Source organism: Trachurus japonicus, chromosome 20 (assembly GCF_045865225.1).
Source record: "Trachurus japonicus isolate A0001 chromosome 20, Traja_1.0".
Taxonomy (NCBI): Eukaryota; Metazoa; Chordata; class Actinopteri; order Carangiformes; family Carangidae; genus Trachurus; species Trachurus japonicus.
This window is the reverse complement of record NC_140926.1, coordinates 24,902,416-24,912,987: the sequence shown is the minus strand read 5'-3', so window position 1 is coordinate 24,912,987 and position 10,572 is coordinate 24,902,416. Positions and strand designations below refer to the sequence as shown.

At 41.6% G+C, this 10,572-nt stretch overlaps 1 pseudogene; it reads right to left on the bottom strand.

Moving 5' to 3' along the window:
- Positions 1 to 7,465: 7,465 nt before the first annotated feature.
- LOC146966987 (uncharacterized) lies at positions 7,466 to 8,739 on the bottom strand (annotated as a pseudogene).
- Between the last annotated feature and the right edge of the window lie 1,833 nt (positions 8,740 to 10,572).

Below are 10,572 nucleotides of genomic sequence, written 5' to 3'. Positions count from 1 at the left end.
AAATGCATAAAAAGCCAGAGAAAAAAAAAAACATAGTAGGGGAAACACTGCTTTGTGTTCTTCGTCATTTTATGGTTTAGTCGTGTAATTCTTTCGGTGGTGCAGTAGCAGCTTTCAGTTGCCACAAGCGTAGTTGTGCCCTCTTGTGACCATAGATGACATGGCATATATTTTATATATAAGCTGCTTCGAAATATAGAAGTCGCATGACCAACCAAACTACTAAAAAAAAAGTGTGACTTATAGTTGGGAAAATGGCACATGGCACTACAGGACCAGTTAAATATAAAACACAATTTTGTACAATATAAGTAGGGGGTCCCAGCTCTATCTCCCTTTTTTTTAAGTGTTTATTTCACACCAGACCACAGCAACCAGACAGAACAAACTACAGACAACAACATACCAATACAGCAACAGCATAGTTAGAAAACAAGCTCTATAAGTAGGGGGCCTGGAAAACGTTGAAGGCCCCTGTTCTGACATGTTGTCACTGCTAAACTTCTAATTGAATATCTTCTGACCCCTTGTATTTGTGGCAAGGGGTCCATTGGAGATCCATTGGCGGCATAGTGACAGGACCATGAACTGTCACACATTCATTTTCTTCCTCTTTGGTGGTAAATGTTTGAGGTTCATGGGATGTATTTTTGTTGCACCACTGCAATGCATTGTGGGTGATATAAAGCGGGGTGAAACGGTGTCTGAAAACCTCAGCTAGTCGGTATGGTACAGGTGAACTCCGAAGCAACGGTCGTAATGAAGCATCGTAAGGCCGTCACTGAAACGCTCGATGGAACCGAGACCTGACACAACGCGCCCGGTGGAAATGCTCTGAATGAATGGCAGCAATCAGCTCCGGTGACCACGGCGCTGACAGTGGAAATTGGGGGTGAGTTGCGAGCGTCATATGTCTTGGGAGAGCATGGCCGCTGCGACCCTCCGACAGTCCCATTGCTGCGTGTCACTCCCCCCTCTCACCTTCTCTCCGCGTCCCCGTCTCTCTCCAGCTGCCCTTTCAAAATAAATGCATAAAAAGCCAGAGAAAAAAAAAAACATAGTAGGGGAAACACTGCTTTGTGTTCTTCGTCATTTTATGGTTTAGTCGTGTAATTCTTTCGGTGGTGCAGTAGCAGCTTTCAGTTGCCACAAGCGTAGTTGTGCCCTCTTGTGACCATAGATGACATGGCATATATTTTATATATAAGCTGCTTCGAAATATAGGAGTCGCATGACCAACCAAACTACTAAAAAAAAAGTGTGACTTATAGTTGGGAAAATGGCACATGGCACTACAGGACCAGTTAAATATAAAACACAATTTTGTACAATATAAGTAGGGGGTCCCAGCTCTATCTCCCTTTTTTTTAAGTGTTTATTTCACACCAGACCACAGCAACCAGACAGAACAAACTACAGACAACAACATACCAATACAGCAACAGCATAGTTAGAAAACAAGCTCTATAAGTAGGGGGCCTGGAAAACGTTGAAGGCCCCTGTTCTGACATGTTGTCACTGCTAAACTTCTAATTGAATATCTTCTGACCCCTTGTATTTGTGGCAAGGGGTCCATTGGAGATCCATTGGCGGCATAGTGACAGGACCATGAACTGTCACACATTCATTTTCTTCCTCTTTGGTGGTAAATGTTTGAGGTTCATGGGATGTATTTTTGTTGCACCACTGCAATGCATTGTGGGTGATATAAAGCGGGGTGAAACGGTGTCTGAAAACCTCAGCTAGTCGGTATGGTACAGGTGAACTCCGAAGCAACGGTCGTAATGAAGCATCGTAAGGCCGTCACTGAAACGCTCGATGGAACCGAGACCTGACACAACGCGCCCGGTGGAAATGCTCTGAATGAATGGCAGCAATCAGCTCCGGTGACCACGGCGCTGACAGTGGAAATTGGGGGTGAGTTGCGAGCGTCATATGTCTTGGGAGAGCATGGCCGCTGCGACCCTCCGACAGTCCCATTGCTGCGTGTCACTCCCCCCTCTCACCTTCTCTCCGCGTCCCCGTCTCTCTCCAGCTGCCCTTTCAAAATAAATGCATAAAAAGCCAGAGAAAAAAAAAAACATAGTAGGGGAAACACTGCTTTGTGTTCTTCGTCATTTTATGGTTTAGTCGTGTAATTCTTTCGGTGGTGCAGTAGCAGCTTTCAGTTGCCACAAGCGTAGTTGTGCCCTCTTGTGACCATAGATGACATGGCATATATTTTATATATAAGCTGCTTCGAAATATAGGAGTCGCATGACCAACCAAACTACTAAAAAAAAAGTGTGACTTATAGTTGGGAAAATGGCACATGGCACTACAGGACCAGTTAAATATAAAACACAATTTTGTACAATATAAGTAGGGGGTCCCAGCTCTATCTCCCTTTTTTTTAAGTGTTTATTTCACACCAGACCACAGCAACCAGACAGAACAAACTACAGACAACAACATACCAATACAGCAACAGCATAGTTAGAAAACAAGCTCTATAAGTAGGGGGCCTGGAAAACGTTGAAGGCCCCTGTTCTGACATGTTGTCACTGCTAAACTTCTAATTGAATATCTTCTGACCCCTTGTATTTGTGGCAAGGGGTCCATTGGAGATCCATTGGCGGCATAGTGACAGGACCATGAACTGTCACACATTCATTTTCTTCCTCTTTGGTGGTAAATGTTTGAGGTTCATGGGATGTATTTTTGTTGCACCACTGCAATGCATTGTGGGTGATATAAAGCTCTGGAGTGACCATCAATGTTGACCCGATCCCTCAGTGCTCCTAGGGTCGATCTCACTAAGTTCAAGCCTTTCAGAGAAATGGAACAGCACTTATGTTGGCGGCGGGGATTCCCCCCGGTTACATGCTGTCATTCTGGCATCCCAACATTCCGACATCCCACCAGTCCGACATACCACGATTCCGACATACTGCTATTCTGACATACCATCGACCCACCATTCCGACAAGGCTCTCGATATAAGGAAATGTGCGTTACGTAAGGGATAAAGCCCGACGAGGTGTCCATTATCAGAAATCAATGGACGACGCGGAGGCGTGAACTGTCCGACGCCAAGCGGAGTCCATTAATTTCTGATAATGGACACCTCGAAGGGCATTATCCCGCTTATACCATGGTCACTTACGAAATAAATATTAAATCAATTATTAATACGTTAATGTTGTAAGTTTTTCACAAGAAGCGGCTGTTGCCATGGAAACATACTGTGGCCACACAGTAGAACCAGCAGCTCGATCGGCTGCAGCAGTTATTAATCAGTGGAGGGGAAGTGAGATGATTGCTTAACATTACGTTACGTGATACAAAGTATCATTTCAGAAGGCCAGTGTGTCCAGAGGATGATGTGAAATTTCCACAGAGTCCACAGATAATTTCCTAAATCATTTTTATTGCAAGAAATATTATTCACTCATTCACTCTGATCATTTAATGCGTAGAAGGGTCATTCTCATGAAATCTTGGTTTTAAAGATTGGAGACATGCAATTAAAAAAAAAACTGGATCGAGAAATTTTCTTTTTAGCCATTAATAACAAAGTCTAGAGTTGTTATGATTGTTATTTTTGAAATATTTATAGGCTATACAATTTAACACCTTTTTGAACAAATTTTCCAAAACACGTCTTTAAAAATCTCATTACCGCAATGGTCTGAAAACATCAAGATCATTCAGAAAGCCAAATGATTTTCAAATTTTTAAAAATGGATTGTCATCAGTCATGCACAATCACTTGAAACTCTGCAATGACAAATATTTTTAAATTCACATTTTTCTCTATTTTTCTTTTTTTCTCATTACTGCAACGCCTTCTACAATCTACAACCTAATATTTTAGATAATTAATTGAAACGTAACATATTTTCTAAATTATTTGGTAAATTTTAAAGCACTTGATAAACATATTGTGCACATACATTTAAAAACAAACTACTATTTTTTTTATTTATTAAATTTACCTTTAATGAGCACCTGTTTCGGTAATGACAATACATATTTCAGTAATGATTATAACTATTAAGAAATACAGTTAACGAAAGCCAAAAGTTTATGAAATGGGAAAAAAAACAGATTAATTAACATTTTAAAATAAAATGTATTTATGAACAGAGATTGTAGTCGTATGGCTAATTTCCCTCTCCTGTCCCATGGGCAGGTAGGTGTATAAAAGACACAGGTATAGGTGTATAAAACACGTTAACAACATAGTTTAAAAAAAAAACAACAACAACATTCTAATGGCTGGCTAAAAAGAACAACATTTCATTTCATTTTAACATTATATACCTATATCAAAATATAGGAATATAGGAAAACAAACGAACATGACGTTTGTACGCCAATGCTTCCTACTGCTACCCTATTTCTGCTTTGTGAACTTTGCCCAGATTTCTGGCAACACGCAGAAGTGCCGAGCTGATGACGTTGCAGGTTGTGGCTCTGGTATGATGGCCTAATGTCCTCAAAGCAGTACCAGAAACTCTTTTAACAGGGAAAAAATTGTAGAAACTTCAGGGTGAGCAACAGGGGAGGGATCCCTCACCCAGGACAGGCAGACGTGCAATAGATGTTGTATACAGACAAAAACAGGTAACAAAACAAAAAACAAAAAAAAGGAGCATAGTAAAACAAGATAACTGAATAGGATTTAGGCTAGGATTTATTATCAACAACATGACATGTCTATACTGCCAAAAATAATCTACCTGTGTAATAGTGCCAGGGAACACTTCACCGTCGTATTCAACAAGAACCCACTTTCCCACTTCCAAAAGTGGATCAGCATCCTTCATTTCTGAATCCACATCTCTGAAATCAAATGCTTTAACAGGGGAGGCCACAAAAGCAGGAGACTATTTGCGCGTGGATAAAGCCTGGTTTGGTTGATATCAGCTTAAAGGGACAATATCTGACATTTACCCCCATCTAGCGGTGCGGTTGCACGTCGGCACGTATTCTTGCTGTTGCGTTTACGTAAACTCGGGCAGAAGTCAGAAAAACAACACACGCTGCATGTATCAGGATAAACAAGCCTCTATGTAAACAAACGGTCCGCCAGCACGAGGCAAAACAATACAGGCGTGACAATATGTTGTCATGGCGATGTCGTATTGTTTACCTGACCCACGTTTTACCGACTTTCTCTCGTCGAGTAAAATAACATCCAGTCGGTTTGCCGACGGCGTCATTCAGGTGTCTGACTGCACCTGAAGGCAACACCAGTGCCTCCGTCCTTCCTCACACTAGTTACACGGTGGTGACAGTTTTAACAGGCGCTGTCTGGAAAACTTTCTCCCCGAGCCGAGAAGCTCCGGCGGCCCGAGTTTGTGGTTACTGACGGCCACGGTGACACTGAACGTAAAACATGGCGATTCAACATGGCAGAGAAGGTTCGGTGAACCCCCCCTGTATGTTTGTAACGACTTGTAACATCTCATTCTAAGGTACGAGAAAGCGCTCGTTTGTATGCGGGCGCGATTCCACTTCAGTGAAATACGTATTTATGAAAGCGATATTTGATTTTTGTCAGTAAAAAGCCAATAAAGTCCCATACTGTCCCTTTAAAGAGAGAAGAACATTTATTTTAGTTGAATTTAAACTCGTCAAATACCATCATCCATTTAATACACAAGTAGAAAATGATGCTCAAAGTTAAATATGATGCATCATCTAATGCACCTATATAACATGGCGGCACGGTGGCACAGTGGTTAGCACTGTTGCCTCACAGCAAGAAGGTCCTGAGTTCGAATCCCTGGCCGCCCAGGTCCTTTCTGTGTGGAGTTTGCATGTTCTCCCCGTGTCTGCGTGGGTTTCCTCCGGGTGCTCCGGTTTCCCCCCTGCCCCTGACCAAAGGCACTGGCTCATAATCTGGAGTTGGTCCCCGGGCGCTGCACCGTGGCTGCCCGCTGCTCCTCAGGGATGGGTTAAATGCATAGACTGTAAAAAGAATGGACGTAGCGTCACCCATTGGTTTTGGGGAGTCGTTTTTGTGACTCAAATATGGCGGCCTGAACAGCGCCATGTTGGATTGGCCGGCCGAGATCCCGCCCACTGGCCTCCAAGCAGCTGTCCACGGAGCTGCTCGGACCTGTCACTCAACGTTTCCGCGCCCTAATTGGCCAGAATTTTAACCTAATAACAGTAAAACGGTAGAGTTAAAAAAAAATTCACCCCCCTCAGAGTGTGTGCGGGGGTAGAAACTATCGATTGAGACAAAAAAACGTTCTGACACCAGGCTTTTAACATGTTTACTGAGGATGTAAAGTCGGCGATTTTAACATGGGGCTCTATGGGGAATGCTCCCTTCTGACACCAGCCCCCAGAGGAATTCGAGGGGATTGCAGTTTTTTGAACGCGGAAGTGAGCTTCACTTCTCAGACCGACAACTGCCCCCTTGGTTAAATGCAGAGAAAGAATTTCACTGTACTAGCTGTATATGTGACAAATAAAGTACCTTTACCTTTATATATGACAGAGAGCATCCAGACTAATATTTTAGCGCTGTTTTGTATCTTAACACTCTTATTAACTAAACTAACAGGAGAATATTTCCTGGATGTTAAAAAGGTCTGTATGGTCAGTAACGTTTTTGTATAGTTTTATGGACCTTTTTGTCTCGGGCGCTATTTTTTGTTTATTATTAAGATCCCCATTAACTGCAGCAAAGCCACAGCTATTCTTCCTGCTTCCAGCTATTGACTCTCGTATTAAGGATTTCTGTGGAATGCTGACCCCCCTAAAAAAAACAACAACTATTTATCAGCGTGAGGGTGAGTCAATAATGACTAAATTTAATTTTTTGATTAACGATTCCTTCAAGTAAATGGTGACTAGCTTTCTCTATAGCAACCTTCCTGAATGTTATATAGACAAACTGTCCTTCAGCTGACATGACAATGAGTAGATTATGACAGACATTACATTTTTATTGACCTCCATTTTTAACTATCTATTGTATGCATCTATTTCTGCAAGGAAACCATGTAAGTATAGCAGTATTTCTCCTCATCGTATTTAGTTGGAATATGTTGTTGTTTTTAACTGACTCACCTGATGAACTCTCATTGTCCCAGGTACTGACTTCAGATGTGGTGGGACTAATTCACCACTTCTTATGATGTCCTCCTCTGTAACTTTAAAGAGCTTCACAGATGAATTGAGCTTTAGCTGCTCAAAGAGAGTGTCTGCATCTGGTATGCTGGTACCATAGGACACGATTCTGTCAGCAAGGTTTTTCAGGGCACCACCCACTCCATCGGGAGCACCCTTTCCATGGGATGCCTCTGTGAAATTCCATGTCACATTCATAAATCCTTTCACAAATGGAACTATTGAAGCAAGGTAGAAGTTTGTTTTGTTACGATATTGGGATGTGGGCCCATCAGAGATGAAGTGGATGTTCCTGGCATTTGGATGCTCCTCTCGTATGCCCCTAACTACTGGGTCAAGGTGAGCCCATGTGGCTGTGGCATGGTGCTGCATGCATCCTCAGTCTTTCAAACTGATGCTTAATGTTAATGATAAGCCTGGAGAAGTTTGGGAGGTGGTCTTGAGTGAGCTCAACCAGCTTCTCAATTGAGGTGTGCCTCTTATCAAGAAGCACATTCTTTACTTCCTTCTCCTCAGTGGACCCATCTTTGCATTTCTTTATCAATGGCACAGATTTGGTAACCCACTCGTCCCATGCAATGATGTTTCCTTTTGTCGAAGGATCCAGTGTTGTAGGAAATGTCTTGTCTTTGCACGTGTTGCATGTCCTGTACATGCAGGGCAAGTTATCCACACTGCAGACACTGGCCAGGACGAGGTCCCTTGGGGATGATATTTTTTAATCACGCCAAGCTGATACAGCTTCTTTGTTTTCAGGCCAAAGTTTTCATGTGTTTTGCAAGCACACGTTTCTCGATCAGACACTCTTCTCTGGCCAATCCAAAAAGGCTTGAGTTTGAAGAACTGAGCCTTGGAAATGCTGTGCCTTGGATTTTCAGACAAAAATCTTTTATGAAGATTGGCCATCGTGTCTATTAGGGCTCTCTTCCGGAATATCTGTCCCTTTTTCCAAATTTCTCCTGATTTTCCATTTATAACAGTGGATACGTCATCTTGATGAAGAAAGTGGCTTATAAGAGTGCTCATAAGTCTCCTCTGGCTGTTACCGAGTATGTTATATGTTCGCTTATGACCCCACTTTGTTTGTTGTTTGGGGCGGGGGCTCTCTGCCTCCAATGTTGTTGGTGACCTGCTTCCTCTTTGCTGACATCTCCAGTCTTCTCAGTCTTTTCTTGAGTTTGTCAATCTCTTCTGTCCTTTCCACAAGCTTATGTTCTATTGAGTGTAATTTTGACTTAAATTTTTGGATTGTTTTCTTTCTTCTTTTATTTGTCTTTTCTTTTTTTGTCCTTTGTCTCCTCTTCTTTTTTTGTCCTTTGTCTTATTTTTCTTTAATTAATTTGGGGGTAGGCCTAGTTGTTGGAGATGAGGTTTGGAAATTCACATGCTGGACTTGGTCTTCTGAAACATTTGGAATAATTTCATTTGCCTCCTCATCCTCACTGGGGTGGTATCTAACATAGCTTTTAATTGTTTTTCCTAGTAGTTTTTTGAGTTTTTCCGCCACTGCCTTTTCTTTTTCTCATGTTGTTTTTTTGTCAAATCCTTGGTTTTTGTTATCTGGCCATTTTGCTTTCGGTTTGGTATCTGAAAGTTGAAAGGAAGCATGACATGAAATCAGTCTCTCAAAACAAGGGACAAATCTTTGGGTACGTCAAACTTATAGGATAGAATAGGTAGACTACACTCTGTGTGTGTGCGTGTGTGTGTAAGCACTGTATGAGATGAGGGCATGTGCTACAGACCAGTGATTTTCAACCTATTGAAAGGCAAGGCAATTTTATCTGTATAGCCCGTTTTTACAAACATTTTGTCTCATAGGGCTCTTTACATGGCATCATAAAAACATCCTCTGCCCTTAGACCCTCACATCGACTGAGGAAAAACTTCATAGAAAACCCTTTTAACAGGGAAAGATTGGAGAAAACTCAGGGTGAGCAACAGAGGAGGGATCCCTCACCCAGGACGGGCAGACGTGCAATAGATGTTGTATACGGACAAGAAAAAAAAAAAGTCATGTTTTTCTAAATGTGCAAAACTAGCTGTATCGGTAATGATAATCAGTACTGTCATATATGCAGTCTGACAGGATAAAGTTTAACTTTTAACATGAAACATGTTAAAACTTTTAACATGAAACGTGAGTCATGGACGCTTCATTTTTCCTCTATTTTTTATGACCCAGACCCAGAAAGGAAATCAAGCAAGAGGATAAGCAAGACAGAAAGACAGATATGACAGTAGGCAAGAGGTAATAGTAACAAACTAGCTATTTAAAATTAAATGCAACATTGCCGTTGATGGTAAAATTTGAGAGAGACACTGGCATGTCCATCGTTGCATTTGAAGGACGGAGATTTGACATTTGTGGGCCCTGATCACTGCTAGTTGGGACGTTGAGAGACAACAAAATGTCTCCACTCTCGTCTCTCCTGTAGCCTACTGACCAGGGGCGTCTCTAGGATTCTGACACATCCGGGGCTTAGCCCGGAAGAGTGACACATGCAATATATGCGCGCGCAGAGAGCGCGCCGAAATTTTTAGGCATAGAGACATTCTCCATCATTGGTGAAAAAGGTGAAAACGATGCAATCCACAGATCATCAAATGAATGACCCATTTTGAATTTAGTTCTATGTACTGACATTAGCTAGCTACGTAACAACACATTGTGTTTCCATTTAACACATTAGCAGCTACAGTAAAAGAGGCAGGCTGTGCGGGATCCCTGTCTGCTAACTAGCTGCTATCATGCATGAAAAAGAAAATAAACAAGATGGTTCGATGTTATAGCACATTAACTTCAGCAACTTTCCCCTCTAGAAGAAGCCCAAACTTAGTTATTTCTAGGTACACAATTCTCACACCCTACAATTGCATTTACAGATGCCAATAATTACAGATTGCTTTTTTTCTCATGTAATATCAACCAGAGCAATATCAACTAGCTGCTAGCTAGCTAACGTTAGCTACTACCCTCTTGTAGTTCCAGCTGCAACACTCTTTTCGAAATTATACATTTTTACATAATTTCTATTCCCATTACCTTTTTGATTGCTGACCACCTTTGGGGGAAAACATGGAAATCTTTTTTGTGGCATCTTGATACACTTTAGCTGCTACTAGCTACCAAAAGACAGCTGCAGCTTGCTGTTGTCAAACCTGCCTGCTGTCAGGTATTTGTTGTCAAGTTAAATGCGCCGCTGTTTTGGGTGAATGACGTCAAGTGCGACCTGGAGGTGTTAACCACTTGTGTGCCAAAGCCAAAGTAGTGGCTTTTTAAAAATATAATTAATTGTTACTCAAACCTGTCCAAAAACGCTGTTTTATCGAAGCATCAACATAAGATAACCGTAGTTTGAGGATGTGATCTTAAAAAAAAAAAAAAAAAAAAAAAAATTTTTTTTTTTTTTTTTGAAAATTAATATTCGGGGCTAATTA